This window comes from Myotis nattereri (genome assembly GCF_964212035.1).
Source record: "Myotis nattereri genome assembly, chromosome: 2".
NCBI classification, from domain to species: Eukaryota; Metazoa; Chordata; class Mammalia; order Chiroptera; family Vespertilionidae; genus Myotis; species Myotis nattereri.
In genome coordinates, this window is record NC_138076.1 from 64,201,549 (window position 1) to 64,220,960 (window position 19,412).

A 19,412-nucleotide genomic window follows, 5' to 3' on the forward strand; every position below is an offset into this window, starting at 1 on the left:
TATGTAGTTACTACATACTGAACAAGGATATAGAGAGCAATGCAGGAATGTCAACACATACTACCCTGAGCTTTGTAGTCCCATTGTAGAAATCTCTATGGACATTATCTGTAATGCTAATTCTCTTCTAAAAATGGCGTAATTAAAAGGTAGCTTTGGCTCTAAGGTATAACATTAAATTTGCAATTGTTGCTAATAATAAAATTAGTCAAAATTTGTGTGATCAGCATTTAAATTCTATTTTTCTTTAAAAAGACAATAACACAAATATCTTAATTTGTTTAAGGGGTTGGTCCTTTTACCTTAAATCAAAAGTATCATGGCCCTTGCCGGATAGCTCAGTTGATTGGAGCTTCATCCTGTACAGCAGAGGGTTGCCGGTTTGAATCTTGGACAGGGCACTTTGCTGGTTTGCAGGTTTGAAGCCTGGATGGCTTCGTACTGATCAATGTTTCCTTCTCACATTATCTCTCTCTCTCTCTCTCTCTCTCTCTCTCTCTCTCTCTCTCTCTCTCTCTCTCCCCCTTCCTCTTTCTAAACATATCCTCGGTGAAGATTTTTTTTAAAAAGTATAATGGATTTATAGCAGTGGCTTCAAAACATAAGATCTGAAGTGAAGTTTTAATTTCAGAATTTTATTGTTTCTCTTTTATACTTTGTCATTTGACTTAATAATCGGTTTTTAGTCAAAAAGATGTTCACATATGTACGTCTGAGTACATTTGATATTTTATATTCTGATGTGATTAAATACACTTTTTGAAAATAAAATGCCTATACCTTAGACATTACATATACATATCAAAATTTGGTGAGTTTTATAAATATGATGGAAATTTTCCCATTATTTTCAATGGCTTTTTAAATGGGTTTCTAGAGGTGCCTTGGACTAATCACAAAAGAAAAAAAAAATAGTAACTCTTCAGTGCAGAAAACTGGTGGACGTCATCTTAACCTAGTGATCAAAATTAGCATCACACCACAAAGGAAAATCAACACCATGTGCCTCTGGATGGGATATACTGAGAAAGACACTTTATCGCTTATGTGGTCTTCCTGCCACCCAAATGTACAACCTGAATCTAGCCATGAGGAAATAGTACACATTCTGTGAAATAACTGCCTGCAATATTCAAAGCGTGAAGGTCATGAAAGTTGAGGTACAACTGAAGAACTCTTCCAGACTGAATGAAACCAGAGACATGACAACTAAATGCTGAGATGTTTAATTTGATCTTAGGTCAGGAGAAAAAAGTAGCTTGTTAAAGGGCATTGTTTGGGCAAGCTGATGACATTAAATCTGAATAGGGAGTAAAGGTTAGATAATATCACTGTATTAATGTAAAAAAAAAATGTTCTTGAGTTCTAGCCAGGTGGCTTTGTTGGTTGGAGTATCACCCTGGACACCAAAAGCTTGCAGGTTCGATTCCTAATTAGGGCAGATATCTAGGTACCTAGTTTGCAGGTTCCATCCCTGGTCTGGATGCATAAAGGAGGCAACTGATCCATGTTTCTCTCATCAATGTTTCCCTCTCTCTCTCCCTCTCTACTAAAATCAATAAAAATCATATCCTCTGGTGAGGATTGAAAAAAATATCCTTGATCTCAGGAAATTTATATGGGAGAATTTAGGGCTATAGTATATCATGTGTCCAACTTAAACAAATAGTTTTAAAAATTAAAATGTATATATTACAAGTACACAAAGTAATGGTAATAAAAACAATCAGGGTAAACTTTCAATAATTAGGTGAATCTGGGTAAAGAAGGAAAAATTCTTTGTACCATTCTTGAACTTTTAATTTAAAACTATATCAAAAATTTAAAATTACCAAAAACAAAGGCGACTGGGAAATGTACATTATTTATCCTTGTAAGGTAAGTGAATATCTTCAAAATAAGAGAGTGTTTTGAATATTTGACAAACCCACTTCATTTGTTAGAACATATGTAGCATGAAAGATATGTTCCAATGACTAATTTCAGAATAAGCAGTATTTTATTTGCTTTTAAACAGTAGGTGATAATTTGGGGGAAAGCATTGTTGTTTGTGATTGTTTTTGTTGTTTTCCTTATTTCAAAGATCAAGGAAATAACTCTCTCTTAAAACAGTTACGACCCAAGGTGAATGCAAACCAGATGTTTTGAGGATTTAATTCCCCTCTAAAGTTTCGGATACACACCATAAAAAATGTCTAAGATGTAATGACCAGCCATGATTTTCCATTTAGAAGTGGGCATTCCTGGGTCAGCCTCCAAATTAAATGTTTATTTCTCTAGCAGTTGTATAGCAAAGTTTGGTTGAAAGACTTGGCACAGCACTCTTCGCTCTAATTCTGAGCCTGGCAGAAATGCTGGCCTCAGTGTGTGTATGTGTGTAATTTAGTTGCTGTGCTACTGGAAGTCTATGGAAGATTAATGAATGGTGAGGCTCGTGGCAGTTGTGAGGGGATGCAGGACAGAGGAAACCAGCCACCATCTGTTCACAATGCCTTTTGTAGTGCTTTTAAGGAAAACAGTCATCAGCAGGAGACAAAGGCAAACGATGGCTTTAAATATTGATGTTTCTGTTGCAAATAAATATTGCAGTTGGACTTCTATAATTTTAACAAATAAATATGCATATATTATGTTGTGATTCTGCTACATATTCAAATCAATTTTTAGCAAGCAGGAAAATCACTAACAATTAATATCCTTACTGGTATTTACTCTCAATTAGGGTCTCTGGAGATATGATATATATTAAGCTCACAGAAAAGCTCTGTAAATCATCTTTGCCCTTAGCATTAATCATTTTCTTTAGAATCACATCCACCACAGTCTCATACGATTTATACAATATGCATTAATTACATCTTCATAGATTCATTATCCCAATCTTGCCTTCAAATCTTTCAAAATGGGCCTTTTATAACTGAAATGCTATCAGTTATGTATGCTCACTCAGAAAACTCTAGGCCAGTACTTTTCAAACTTGCATTGAAGACAAATCACTTGGGGACACTTTTCAGAGTGCAGATTTGATTCAGTAAGTCTGGGCTCCAACCTGATAGCAAGGAGAGGCCAGTGCTATTGGCCCATGGGTACACTCTGATAGTAAGGACAGAAATAACTTCATGAGTCTTTTGCAGTAAGGAAATGTTAAAGAATAAGTCATAAAATGCTCAAAATATGCACACACCCCTGAATGTTTGTATCTATTTGACTCAGTCTTTGCAGAAGTTTCCATTCATCCAGCCAACAAATAATAATGATAGTAATAATAATGATAATGACCCTTTAATGGCTATCGAGCCTGGCTAGTATAGCTCAGTTGGTTGAGCTACTGTCCTCGTCCTTCCAGGCACCAGGAGGTCTTGGGTTCAATTCCAGGTCAGGGCAAATGCTTAGATTGCAGGCTCAATTCCCAGTGGGGGACATGCAGGAGGCAGCCAATGTTTCTATCTCTTTCTCTCTCCCCTTTCCTCTCTCTGAAATCTATTAAAACAATACCAGAAGAAAGACCTGGATGTAATAGGCAATGACTACAGCCACATTTAAATACTGATTCATTCCTCTACTTCTTGCGGTTTTGAATAGCCTCATTCCTTCTTCTCAGCCATATTGGAAACAGTCCTTTGAGGTCTCTATTAAGACTTGCCATTGTCCCCACTCGACGTCTCCGCCTGTAGACCAGGCCATAACTCAGTCCCAGTACATACCCCTTTAATTATTTTCCTCTTTCCTGCTGTTGGGGTGAACATTTTCATGGAAGAGAAGGGAATTTGGTCCTAGGGTTGAGAGTCAAGTTACTACGGTTCTTTCCTAGTGCTTTTGAGACAGCTTGAGTGTCAGCTGACTCTTCACCAGACATCTGAGAAAACAAGTCAGTCAAGGGTGGGCTCAGCTTTGTTGGTGAATCCTTTGCAAGTCTAGTCGCAGCCTGGAGTTCTTCTAGGATCCCTCTGCAAAGAATTCAAGCAGAAGGTGATGCTCAAACCTCTCAAGTTGGTACAAAGTAGCCTGGAAAGAACAGGAAAAATAAAATAAATAATGGCTTATCAAATGTCATTAGAATCTGTATTGAACCAGTATTGGGTCGTTCATAAACACCTTAAGTCAGAATAATATAAAAATATGTACATAGTAGTTTACACATTTTCATCTGCATCTACAAATATAAATGTTAATTCTTTTGGCCAATTTGATGCAAGGCTAAGGTGTTTTATTTTTGCATAAGTCTACTGACTGGATTTCCTTGTCACCTTTCATGTATAAAAGGTGCCCAGAATTCATCACCTTAGATTTCCAGTTTCCATTTTTTTCAAATGAAGTAATAACTTAAGTCCACCTGCAAAGCACTATAATTAGATTTACAGTAACTTCCAATTTTTTACAATTAGCGTGTCCATACCTAATTCAAGTGCAATAGTTTTAGGATGCTAAACTTTATTGGTATTAATCCAGAATACTCAAAATAATTTCCATGAAAACAAACAAAGAAAGTTCTTATTCTTTCTATTATTTGTTGTTATTTCTGTGTACATACTGTTTAAGTTATAGTTTCAAGGACCAATGCAGCCAAAATATTGAGCTCATCACTCAAGATTGGTGGTAGAACTATGTGTGTAAACTAGGGAGTGACTGACCAGCAACCAGGGTTCATTGTGCCATTAGTATCCATCAGTTTGTTTCACAGAGGATACAGCGAATGATAACAAATCAGGGAAGTGGAGGGTGGTTATGAAAGCTACCAATCTCAAAGAGAAGCCAATGAATAGCTGCAAGATTTAAAAAATGTTTTTAAAGGAATTTAATTAACAACCTCCATAAGTATATCTAATTATCTATTCTGACACTTCCCAATTCCTTTGTACATTGGACTGATCTTTTCTACTTACACTGAGTCATATTTTCTTCTTGATCACTCACCACATCCAGGTATTTGTCTGTATGCATTAACCTAGCCACTTTAAATCCTTCCCTTTTCTTATCTTGTGATTCAAGTTTCCCTCTAATTCTTTTACTTCTGAATCATAAAATATCCGGGGAGAAAGGCAAACAGGAATTGGGGCAATATAAAATTATTTTCTTGGTAATAAATTGTCTTGCAAATGTTTGCTGAAATTGTTATTTACTGGATCCATTAACCTGTGAGCCAAGATAGTAGTGCATCAATTCATTAAAGTACTTGTGTCTCAATAGAGTGAATTAAAGTAACTGTTGCGTGCTGCTGGAGAATGCCATATACTAGTATGATAAGGATCATTCAGATGATACAAAGTGAGTGTCATTAAATGCAGCACAAGTAAGTACACATGAGCTCATTACATAGATTCAAAATTCTGGAAAATGACTTTTATTTCTTAATAGTAATGTAATGACATTAGTGCCACCAATTGACAATGAGAACATGAAATATGAGCAAAACATAACTAGGTATTTCACTTTTTTCATTTAAAACTGTGTGATTTTGCAATTCTTTATGATTTTCATCAGAGAAAGGAACAAGAGAGCAAAAATATTTTAATTAAAATATTTGGTAGTCAAAATTGTAATGAAACCATGCTAGCAAAAATTGTCAAAGATGTTTGAGTATTTAGAAAAAAGGTACATTTTCTAAAGTAGCTTAATTACTAGGTTTTCAAGTGGTTTGATTATAGATTCCATACTTAGTTTTCACTTCATAATTTTATGATTTTATTGGAGAAAAGATTGGGTTGGAATCTGAAAACTTTAATACTCATATACATTCATTGTTTATTAACTATATAGCATCAAGTAACTCATTTAATATTTTAAATATGTATTTTAATAAGTTTCCTTTACAGTTCTAATATGATTTTGAAATATTTATTATCAGAATAATGTCTCGTAAAATACTTAAAAGCTTAAATAGGCAACATGTATAAGCTATACATAAAAATTAATGGATTATTTGTATATTATTATAATTAAGCAAAAATTTAGATTGAAATTGGAAAATGGAAAGCAAATTTTTCTAATCATTTATCTTTTCCTGGTGAACAGCTAGTTATTTTTATAACATTAGCTGTTTCATTCTCTTTATCTTTGTTAATGATTTGAAGCAATTAAGAGGAAGCCTCTCCAGGTCTAGAAATTAGACATTTATATATTTAACAGCATATAATTGTGTTTTATGACTTCTGCTGTACACACACACACAAACCCTCCGCATAAAAACACAGGGAGAGTCCCCAACTTACATGCCTATAAATGGATAATATTTTTACCTTATTTATTGTTGGTTTGATTCTGTTAAAGAAAGTATGCATTATTTACAGGGCACCTGTATTAACAAAACTGATTCAATGTGATATTCAGGTTAATTACTTTATTCTTCTGGGATTTTTGACCTGATTTCTATTTCAGTAGGCAAAACACAGTAAAATTAAGATTAGTAAAGCTCCTTTTGCCTGTAAATTAATTTCCAATGTAAATAGCTAAAGCAAATTGTAAAAAAACAAAAACAAAGCCTGATTACCTTAAGAAAGTGACTATTTTCTAATATAGACACAACATTAAATTTAAAAACCCATCTAAAAACATCTTCCAGATTTAATATACTTTTTGCAGGAATTTTTATACCACCTTTGTTATGTAAATTGCAGTGATCTAGATATAAAATTTTAATTGAAGTCTAAGCATTGGAGATTGGAATGAGTTATTCTTACCTTATTTCCCAACAGTAAAATTTATTGCACAACATTTGAAAAAAAACAAATAAAAAATTCTAAAATTATAAGCAAGCAGCTAGTGTCAACAAACAACTTAGCTAGGCCATGCTGCTTAATTAACCCCATACTATAATACCAACAGAAGGCAAACGTGATTTCTGTTATTCTCCAGTCACTTTTAAAGGCCAGGTTATCTCAGTGTCTCTTGATCAGAAAGCTGTACACATTTGACTAGTCACTCAATATCAGTGGTAGTTGCTTAAAAATTTAAAACTGCCTATAATTTTGCCAATATGCCCAATAATGTTCTTTAGAGCAAAACAGATGCAAGTGGTGGACAGAACTCCTTTCCATTCCCCCCCCCCCCCACACACACACACACTAATATTTTTTCCTAAAGGTTGGACTTATGACTATATTTATTTATATAGAAAAATGTAATTAAGGTTAGGGTCATTAACATTGAGATGAGAAAATTAACCTCTTTACGTAGAGCTCGGGAAGTATGTCTCAGCGTGTCTCCCTCTGACTGGTCCCCTCATGCTATATATACCCCTGTAGTTCCACAATAAAACGGATCTGCGTCACCGAACCTGGTCTCCAGAGTCGTGCATGCAGACACCCTAGCGTGTTGGGGCTCCGTCGTCCTCACCCCCGAGGGACCCCCTGCTTCAAACCTCAATTTAAGAATTCCTGTGATTAGATTGAGCTCACCTGGAAAATTTCCTTCAGGTGTGGTCGGAGAGCAAGGGTTCAGCTTTGACCTTGTCCAGTTGCTGAACCTGAGATGGTAGGGGGCTGTGAGCAAGGAACTAAATTCTGCCAGTAACCTGAATGAGTGAGGAAATGGATCCTCCTCTTGCGTCTTCAGAGAAGGATATAGCAGTGCCAATATCTTAACTTAGTCTGTGTTGGAATTTTCACTTAAGAAGAAGATAATAACTTTAAGTTGTTGTGACTAATTCTGTGGTAATTTATTATTGGCAGCAAATGAAATAGAATGCAATCCAAAATTGTGTGCCTCATTTAATTGCCATATCTCTTAAGTCAACTTCATTTTGCAATTTGCTCAGTCTTCTAACACTTTCATGACTCTAAAATGTCCTTCAATATGGGTTTGTCTTAAGTGTTCACATAATTAGATTTAGTTATGTGCATTTGGCAGAATACTACAGAAGTGTTACAGTGGTTCTTCTTAATACATTTTATCAGATAGAGAATGATTTTTATTTTCCCCATCATTATGATATTCACTTTGACCACTTGCATATTTTTCTGTCTCCTAGACTTCTTAAAATGTGAAGTTTTTTGAACTTCATAACAGTTTTTTAGAGAGTACTTTGAACTCTGTAATCATCACATTTGTAAGCAAAATTTTAATCAGTTTATTTTTTATTGTGAGTGTGCACTCTTGATTTTTTAAATTCAAAGGTTGTAATCATTATTATTTCTGACCAGGCTGACCCTTTACATGGACACTCACCTCACTCTACTATGCTCAGACTTCATATTTTTACAGCTTTTATACCTAGATTAAAACTTTGTTCTTCATGAAACATGATAATTTTGATATAAAAATGATCAGTTATTGGAACATGGTTTCATGATAACATGATGTCAATTGTGAAGTGTCATGAATAAAAACCAAATTATTAATTACTCAGTTTTTTATGGAGAGTTATTTTTACTTTTGTTCATTTATTCTATAGGACTGGAGTGGAAATTTTTAATTTTTTTTAAAATATGACTTTTACTGATTTTAGAGAGAGAAGAAGGGAAAGGACTAGAGAGATAGGAGCATCAATGAGAGAGAAACATCAGTTGGTTGCTTCCTGTCCATCCCCTACTGGGGATCAAGCCTGAAACTCAGGCATGTGCCCTGATCAGGAATTGAACCAGTGACCTCCTGGTTCATGGGTTGATGCTGAACCACTAAGTCACTCCAGCTGGGCAAAAATTTCAAATTTTAAAATGTGATAAAAACATTAAATGCTAAGAAAGTTTATAATTTTGCAGCCAGGAAAAATCAGTAAGAAAATGTACTGTAAATTTTAATTCACTTCATTAATTTACTTAAAATGCTAACATGCAACACAAAATAATAGTAAAGCCAATGAGGTAAAGTGAAAAGTGGTTTAAATGCTAAGTCAGAAAAAGCCTGGTTTCAGATATTTACTTTCTAATTTGTTTTGGACAAAATAATTGCCCTAAATCTGTTTCCTCATTTGTTAAAAGAAAAATTGCTACCTTGCTTACTTTATAATCGTGGGAAGAAAATGACCTTTGGAATCAGACAATTTTGGATTTGAATCTCTGTTTTGATATCAGTAATTATAGGACTTTTAAAAAATTGTCCAATTTATCTGATCTTCCAATTGGTCATCAGTTACTTAGAGATTGTAATGACTACTTAAGAGATCTGAAGTAGGAAGGAAATGAGACAATGCACATTAACACTTAGACCAGTAGCTGTTAGGTACTTACAGCATCTGACTCTTAGTAGTGTTAACAATTTAGTAAAAAAAAGAAACTATGTTATGAATTATAAAGTGCTACACATATATGCAATCTAATTGATCCTCTTTTATAATGATATTAGAGGCCCAGTGCACAGATTGGTGCACTGGTGAGGCTCTTCGGCCTGGCCTATGCCCTCTTGCAATCCTGGACCCCTCAGGGGATGTTGGAAACCAGCCTGGTGCACTGATTCATGCACCTGTGGGGTCCCTCGGCCTGGCCTGTGGAGATCAGGCCGAAACCGGCAGTCCGACATCCCCCAAGGGGTCCCGGATTGCGAGAGCCCTCTAGTATGCATATAAGATCTTGGGGGATGTTGGACTGCTGGTTTCTGCCAGATTCCCGCAGGCCAGGCTGAGGCACCCCACTGGTGCATGGATCCATGCACTGAGCCTCTAGTATATAAGATCTTTGGTTAATCTCTTCCCATCCTTCTACCTCCCCCATTCCCTCTGAGATTCATCAGTCTGTTCCATGTTTCCATGCCTGTGCATTGAGCGTCTGCCCCCTGGTGGTCAGTGTGCCTCATAGCTACCAGTTGAAAGAATGGTCGCTTAGGCTTTTATATATATGGATCCTAGCACTTGGTATGTCTCCTTTTTGGTATTACCACAAACATAATTATTTATTTTCCAGTTGTTTTTAAATCTTTGTTCCAGAAATGTAAGAAAGAAAAAAAAAAACACCCTTGGGCTCCCCCACAATACACGCATCTACTTATAAGATTTTAATATACACTCAACCCTCCATTTTGAAGATCTCAATTTAATGGACTTTGGATTTAATGGATAAAATTTTCATCTGTATGTCATATGTAAAATTAATACCCTATCAACTTTTAAATGCTTTTAACCAATATTTGCTTATAATTAAATTAACAGGGTTTTTTTTTGTTATTAATTACTATTATTTTTAACACTTTTTAGTGAACAGGTCATATGTTGGAAAAAAACTCTGTAGTAATGTTGCTGACATAAATAAATATTACATATCTACAACTTATTGTCTAGATATTTAAATCCAAGTCTCACTTCCTATAAACAATGTTCAGTGAATAATTAGCATTCAATCACACCACATCTCGAGAGGTAATTGGGTAATTGGTTCTGTCCTCTGTGGCCTGGCTTTCTGCAGCAGTTTTAAGGGGTGCAGGCTGAGGTTCCCACATGCTGCGCTAAGCCACTCCCCTGCCATGTGCATTTGTTTACTCATGGTGACTGGTGAATGCACACATTTACTAGCCTATTCAGTATAAACTTTAAGTTACAGAAATATATAGAGAAAATTAATTTTAATTACACGAATATTTCTACATAAGTAAAACAATGTAAAATAATTTGTCAATTTTTTAACATACACATTTGGAAAACCTAATTTATTTTATAACAGACTTTTAGCTTTAGCAGACACCCCCTTCCACCCAAATTAGTCCATTATATTGAGGTTTTACTGTAGTTATTTGTATTCATTTGTATCTCCTTTCACTAAAGAATGAACTATCCTCACGTACTGACTGTCATGTTGGACTCCTGAATAAGTGTCTATAGACAATAAGTGAAGGAATAGAAACAAGTGTGCGATTCACATACATTAATAAAAGCAGAGACCGATACTAGGTCACTTTCTTAACCATTTTTCTAGTGCAAATATACTGATCATAGGATTGTCTAATGAAACTAGTGATTATTTGTTCCTTTAAAAGTCTGTTTGAATATAAGAAAATATACTTCATTTTATAAAAACTTTAAACTAGTTTTGAATATGGTAAGGTGTTAATTTTTCATTGAATAAAACTGAATTCACTTTCATCAACCAGAATAAAAACAGAAAATTTGAAATTAATGTTGTTCTTTAGTTTAACAACTGTAGGGTATTAAGATTCTCTAAGAGGTGAATGTTTAAGAACAGGTTGAGGATCTATGTCAAGGTGAAAACTACAAGAAAAAAGTATCTAGAAAAGAGTTTTTAATTTCCATAGATACTTTTTAGTAAATTATTGTTAAAACTCTCAAATCTTAATAATTGATTTGTTACTGGTAGAAGTTTTTATATTTTCTCTTGATTCTCTGAAAAAAAATCATATAAGCCAAATTCTTGAGTAGGGTTCTGCAACAAGACTAAATAATGTGATACCCAATAGGCAGGGTTGAGGAGATCACCATGTTGGATACCTAAGTCAATACTGTAAGTGACAGAAATATAGCCAGAATGAGAACTTAGACTAACTAATGAGTACAGGAGGTAAAGCACTATATCATACATTACAGAAGAATGGCACTAAAATGGTCTTGCCATCATTTATAGACTTGATTTGACCAGTGGAGCCTCTTTAAATGGACTTGAGAATCTACCTAATAATCATAATAGTTACCAAAGCTTAAATTTTAAATACTAATCCTAAAGCAACAGGTGCAAGAAGGAACATTACAAAAGATCTCCAGGGTGTCTAACACTACAGGATGGCAAGTAGCTTTTTAGGGACACTGGGCTATAGAATTAGAATAGCCTAGGGATAATTCAAGGCTATCATTCCACTCTATCTCTTCATTTTTCCACCAAGATTGCAGAGTTAAGTATTTTACTGGTAATCTAAACTACTCGCTGGTGGTGCTTTCAGATGCTGATTACCTGAAAATTATTTAACCTTCCCAAAAAACTAGTACTAGAAATTTTACTCTTAATTTCATCTTAGCTTGATTTTTATCACATGGAATATATTATGGAAAGCTTAGTAATATGTTTAAACTCTTGTTAGGCAATTTAACTTCAAAAGAAATATTTTTAAAATACTTACAAGGCTAAAAATGTTAACAGTGGAAAACATGGAGAGTATTAGGTTTTCAGCAATCTTTTTACCTGCAGGTTTTAGTTTCTTCCCAAAAATCCTTCAAGTACTTAAAATTGGTACACCTGGTCATATTGCCTGCCTTCTTAATACTGTTATATGACTCTGCATTAAACAAGATAAAACACACACTCCTCATAATCTAGTCACCTGGATTCTGTCCACTCTTGCTTCCATTTAGACATTTCTCACATACACTATGGAAGCCAGTTTCGGTGAACTGCTTACTGCCTTCTCTATGCCTCTTATGTGTTGTTATTTTTCCTGCTGGAAATAACCCATCTATGTATCCGGTGAGCAAACGCTCATTGAAAACTCCTCAACTCATATGCCAACATCTCTTCCAATCCTTGCCAGCTCGGGCAGAGGTAGGCGATTTCTTCTTTGTGGATCCATGTCTCCAATGTTTGTTTATATATTCATCTCTTCCATTAGTCTTTCAATTCTTCAGAAGGAGAGAGCATGATCTATACCTCCATGATTCCCTAGTGCCTGGATATAACAGGTGTTTTATAAATCATTGATGAAGAATGAGTGAGTGAAAAACAGGAAAAGAAATATTACTAAGATGTCAAACAGATTCAGAACAGAAATGAGTGAGGATGTTCTAAGAATGAAAATTTATTTACTTGACAATATGTTTAGGGACAACTATATTACCTTTCCTTGCACAACCACCTTCTCCAGGCCTTTAATAAAGAATAGAATTGAAATGATGCCATTACATTGAGTACACCTACGCAGTTACAGTAAATTGCCATCACTTAAACATGTGATGTGTTTGAAGAAATTAATCCTCTCTTTAATACTTTGCCACACCTTTATCTCTATAGCAGTCCACCCCTTAAAAACTGAAGACCACTTGAGTGATTTTGCTTTCTTACCTATGTTTAAAATCTGCCACTTATAATTTATTATTTTTTCCCTGCACATAGATGATGTCATCCAGGATGCTTTTAATCAACTTATTTTGTAGCTCACACTAAAATGATGATGACATTATGGTAAATAATTAATATAACTTTGCACAAGCACTATGAAAACAGTGAGTTCGTGTGTACGTAATTTGTTATCTTCTGCAGAATTTAACAGAAATACTTTATTTTTATTTTAACACAGTAGAAAGGTACTTGAACAAAAATGACCTTTTCATATCATAAGGTCTTCAAACCCTCTACTGTGATGCAGTTTGTACACTCCACCTGCTGAGTTTCTAATGCAAACGATCACAGTGTGTGGTCCCTGCTACTGTAAACATGAATTCTTTCTCTTTGTGATTTCATATCTTCAGCACTGATTATAATGATTCTTTGTCAGCTCAAAGCTGTCAACATTGTTCTCCAAGGACTGCAATCACAGCTAAAAAAAAAAAAAAAAGACATAGCTAGTCATATGGAATTAAAGGTGAACTAGGGCTCTCAAATATAAAAGACAAAGGAAAGTAAATGTCTGTCTTCTCATAAGAAAAAAACAAACAAACACCTGTATAGGTTTGGTTTTGTAATATCACCTTACACCTTATTCATGAAATTCAATATGTTCTCATGAAGTGCTTGGCATCACTTTTTATTTTATTTTACTACAGCAATATTCTTAATATAAGCCACTGATGGTTATTCTTCTGTTTAATCCTTCTTAACAGATTTCGCTTTTCATGAAAAGTGATAAACTACACAAACACTCAGCAGCCTGATTACCCAAATACTTCTACTAATTCGCCAAGGTTAGCAGAAATGGAGCGTAGAGTATATTGTTGGCTATGCATGGATGAAGGGTTCAGAAGCAGCACAAGGCTATATATTTCACACCCCATAAACAAAATGGCAAAACACACTAGAAAGGTACAATACTTACCTACTCTAAATTCAGGCAACATCAGTAGCTTTGGTCTCTATTAGGTTAAATCACTGTCTCTTCAAGGAATGGCCAAATCATTAACCCAACAAACCAGTTCACAAAAACACATGCATATGAATACTGAGTACGCAACACTTCTGATGCCGTGAAAAATAACTCCACATAATTGAGCAGAACAGTAATTATGGAGTAGCTTTAAAGCTTTATCTCCTCTTTCATCTATGTACCCATTCATACAAAAATGTCTTGAGTGTCTATGATCTGAACAAAGTGCTAGGTATTGAAATAGCAAAGATAAATAGCAATTTCTGATACCCTGAAACTCATGGTTTAGTGGGAAGAGCAAGCTAGGCAGGCAAATTAATAAAACAAAACATTATTAGCACTTGTATCAGTAAGGAGAATCTGGATTATAACAAATGCCCCTCAAATCGCAGTGGTTTGTAATAACTAAGGTTGTCATCACAGTTGGGCTTGGTACTCCTTTATGTCATTTCCATTGTGGAGATAAAGAAAAGGGAAAGAAGTAAACTTTCTGTGAAATATTTCTGAATTTAAATTTTCTGCCGGGTAGGGACACATGTCAATTCCACTCAGATTTTACTGGCTTCACCAAATAACATGGCCTAGACTGACATCAACCTGGTGTAAAAGTATAATTCTCCCTTTGCAGGAGCAAGAAAAAAAAAGGATGACTATGTGGCTCTTATCAATAATAATAAAAGCATAACATGCTAATTAGACTGCACATCCTTCCAGATGATCTTCTGGACAAAGCTGGGGCTGCAAGGGAAGCCCAGGTCCCAGGTGCCAGAGGGAAGCCAGTGCCGGCAGCAGGGGGAAGGAAGGCCTACTCTTGCACGAATTTTGTGCATCAGGCCTCTAGTAATACTATAAAGGAGGAGTGGACTAAGTTAAGTGCTTTTGCAAGATAGTGTGCAAATCACTGCTAGGTCTGGAGAAATCTGGTGTGGGGAGGGCTTCCCAGAGAAGGTGACAACTGAAGCAGGTCTTGAACAATAAATATACTCTGTCAAACATTACCTTCACACACATCATTAAAGGGGGGGAAATTAATTCTCTACAGAGATTCAGAGGAAGCTTAGAGTGATAAGTTTAAGACCAGAAATATAATATTTTGTAGAAGGGAAAAGGTAGTTTCTTGAATATATACTATAGTTGGCTTTGAGTAGTCAAAGGTGATATTTAAACAAGAAAGGAATGTGGACTTTAAACAGATTCCTCTGGTTTCATAGGAACATGTGAACTAATTGGCATTTGGAAAATATCCTCAATAAGAAGATATAGGCCTAGAATAAGGGAGAAACAGTAAGAATGGGGAAATTTTTTTCTTCTTGGATAGTTTTAATTTGTTCAAGCGAAGTTAACATATGGGACCTTAGCTAGTCCGTCACTGAAATTGAGGTAAAAATGATTAAATACAGGAAAGAAAAGATATTTATGGACTTCAACCAACTTAAAGCATTATGATATTAAAACATTGTTATTTTTAATTACAAAGTATTTTTTAAAATTGTGAAAACACATAAAGATAAAATTTTCCATTTCGACCACTTTTCAGTGTATTTCAGTGGCATTTAATTGCATTCACATTGTTGTGCAACCATCATCACCATACATTCACAGAACTTTTTCCATCTTGCAAAACTGAAACTCTGTTTCCATTATACAACTACTCCACACTAACCCTGCCCCTGCTCCCCCATCCCTGGTAACAACCATTCTACTTTCTGCATCTACTCTAGGTAGGTCATATAAGTGCAAATATATTTTTAGTATATTTTTTCTGATTATAATAAAACTAATTCCTAAAATTATTATGGATTTGCTGTCTCAGTGGTTCATGGCCACACTAGGTTGGGGATTCACTGGAAAGACTCATATGGCTCATCATAAAGTTATATTTCGTTTATGTCTTATAGACTCATAGTTATCATGGAAAAGATGCAACACAGGAACATTCAGCAAAAGACGCGTGGACAGAGGTTGCAGTGGGCAAACACAGGCTTTCTTGTTCTTCCTCCACAGATGCATCTGTTTCCCTACGAGCAAACTGCAGGGACTTGTATGGGCTGACCTTCTCCAAGAAAGACCCCTTAGTCTTTGAGTTCAAAGTACTTAAAGGGAGCTGGTCACATACTTGCCATGTGACCAGACATGGTACAGACCCCAATCCAGGCATCAGATACAACCCTGAATCTTCCTATGTACTCTGAACATGGTAAAAACCTGGTCCATGTTGATGGACCCCTTTAGTGTATAGAATGGCATTATCCCCCAGTGACAACAGGAAATTTTCAGTTATTTTGTTCTCAGTCCAAGTGTCATGAATCACCATGGCTACAGGAATAAGTAAGAACACAGTAAAACAAGCTGCTGCCTGAACTTTTCCCTCATATGTACATATTTTATTTTTAAATATTTGCAAACAATATCTAACAACTCCCTGATTTTCAATTTCAGTATAGTCATCTATTTAAAACATCAAACAAAAACCTTACAAGTAATTTCTGAGGTATATTGAATATTTGGAAAAATTTTTTGAATTCCTAATATTGTATGCAGTGTGCATGAAAGTCAATAGGACTTCTACCACTATTTACAGAGACAAACTTGTCTCCTTATTTAGTTATTCTAATCATAAATCTTATTGTGCAAGTCAATGTTCTCTGCAGAATTCAGAGAACTGGAAAGGGGCAAGGCACATCCAAAGGATAATTCTGGGTGCAGAAGGTTAAGTAAGGAGTATTGGCACAATATTCCTTAGCCCTCAAATTTCAAAATTATGCATTCAGTCTTCCCATATTACTATACATACATTGCTATACATAAAATATGTTCTTTTCCCTCTAACAAACCTACCTTTTAAACTTTTCCCTGCAATACATCATTAAGGTGACATAAACATACAATTTAAACAAACTGGTTGGTAATTTACTCACAAATACAGGTTTTTGGAGGAAATTGAAACATAGACTTTTACGTTGTTCCATCTTTAATAGAGTATTTTTAGTTTAATTCTTGTTGGTGAGAAAATACATTTTGTATTATTTCAATCTTTAAAAATTTATGCAAACTTGTTTTGTGGCCAGCATGCAGTCCATCCAAGATAATATTTCATATACAATAAAAATAATTTGTACGCTGCAGTCTTAAGGTGATATGTTTGTAAAAATATAAACCTTTACAATTTACCAATTTAATTAATAATTATGTCCCATTATTCTATATCCTTGATGATTTTTGTCCTGTGTTTTTATAAACTTAGAGTGGGGAATTAAACCCACTAAGAATTATTGATGAATTTTTTTTCCACTTTCAATTCTGTCAATGTTTGCTTTAAATATTTCAGTTGAAAATGCATAAACACTTGTATCTTCCACCTGGCTTTATCCTTTTACCTTTATGAAATGTCATTCTTTGTCTCTAGTAATATTTCGTGTCTTAAAGTTTATTTTATCTCATTACTATAGTCACTTCTATGGATATTCATATATATATATGCCTGGAATAGGGGAGAAACAGTAAGTTTTATATATATTGTCAGTTTCAACTTATTTGTTCTTCTGAATCTATGGTGTGAATATTTCAAACATCATATAGTTGAGTCTTGGTTCTTTATCCAGTCACACAATCTCTGCCTTTTTAGCTAATTTATATTGAATTTACAGCCAATATTTCAGTGTTTGTTGATTTGTCTTGTAACTTTATTTCTCTGCAGCTTCTTTACTGCCTTATTTTGTATCAAATAAATATATTGTAACTATTTTTTTCTTGATCTTTTAAACTATAAAATTTTGACTTATTTTCTTATGCTAATAAGAATAATAAGAGATTATGATAGGCAACTTAGGTTATTACAATCTATTTTAGAATAATGTTAAATTGTTTATGATAAAATATGGAACCTTGGCTCCAAAGTTGCTCCATTTCCCTCCCCATCCCTTGCACTATAATTGAAATCTCAGGTCTTTGTAGTTTAGAATAAATGTCATCAAAAGCCACTGAAACGCTTTCAGCAAGGGAGAGAGAAGTTCAGAAGGAGAGGTTCAGACATGCATTTCCTAATATATCCACAGGCAACCATGTTTATGAAATCCTTGCCCACCTGAGAGAGCAAGGATCTGTGAATGAGGGGGCATGGGTCCCCTCCAGCTCCAATGCAGCTTAAAGCACGAAGTGTTACAGATGTGATAAGGATCTCGTGTCCATAGCCTTTTGTTTTATTTATTTATTTCTTTAGTTGAGTCAGTGATACTATGAATCAGCTTATGCTGCATCTCGGGCTGAGAGTCCATCCTTCTGCTCATCAGAGAGCTTGGTATCCAGATCTCAGTGGGTCCAAGCACATGCTGACTGTCATGTGTTGTTAACCTGTGCCTCTCACTAGCCTCTGAACTTGCTTCTTTCGCCAGTATATGCAGGGTAAAACCTCACTGACCTAATGTTACCCTTGCAAAAAGGTCTTTTGGGCCTTAAAGGTATTCCATCTTTAAGACAAATTTCTTCTCTAGAAAAAAGTATTTCTCATGTATAAATGATTATAATAGTATTTTAGGAAAGGCAATTTTTTTTTGAATATCAATGTGCTACCACAGAAATGTTCATTGCACTCTCAAAGGTAGACATATGGCTGTGAAATAATGTCTCCCTCTTTGTTTCCCCCCAAACAATTAGCTTATGTATCATAGATGCTGCAATGTTTTTTTTCAGAAGGAACTTGGCAGAAACTGAGTCACAGATGCTCCTCACAAGAAGAAGAATTACAGGTGAGATTTAAGGGCCATCAGAAGGTTGAAGTAAAGGATGAGCTGTGTTTAGAAGGACAATAATAGGTGTAAAATTGAGAAGCAAAGTGCTATTGGTACAAAGAGTTTATCAGAAATATCACTTAGAAGGCATAGACAGAGGGGCGTAAACTCAGGTTCCAGAACTGTTTTCCTTAAATGTAATGTTATTTCTGCTGACTTTTCTAGCCCTCAGTATGTTTATACAGATCATCCTATAGAGACAAATCAAGACTCTAAAACTCTGTGCAATTTAATACAGTTAGTTTAATGTATTAAATAGAGTAAATTTAGGTGGACTTACCGTACAAACTTCATATATAAGAACGTAAAGATTTTACCAGCTAAAAGCAGAAAGTCTTCTCCCTCTAGAATTCTGTTACTTAGAGAATGAAACCATAGTTATGAATCATATAGCCTACTGAAATGGCTGAGAACTCTATATTGCCATGTTTTGGTTTTTATTTTGGACACTAAATAGATTTTAGAGAAGGTTGAAAAGAATAAAAAGGGAATATAAGAAATAAAAAGAAAAAAAACATATGCACAAAGAGTGACAATTTAATATTATTCTAAAATAGAATATTGAAATTGCTTCAATAGCAAGATTACACAAAATGATGCCAACTCCAATCTTCCTTCTTTTACCTGCCTCCTCTAAGTTGGAAAATATACTAAGAAAAATCTTAGAATCTTAGCCTGTAG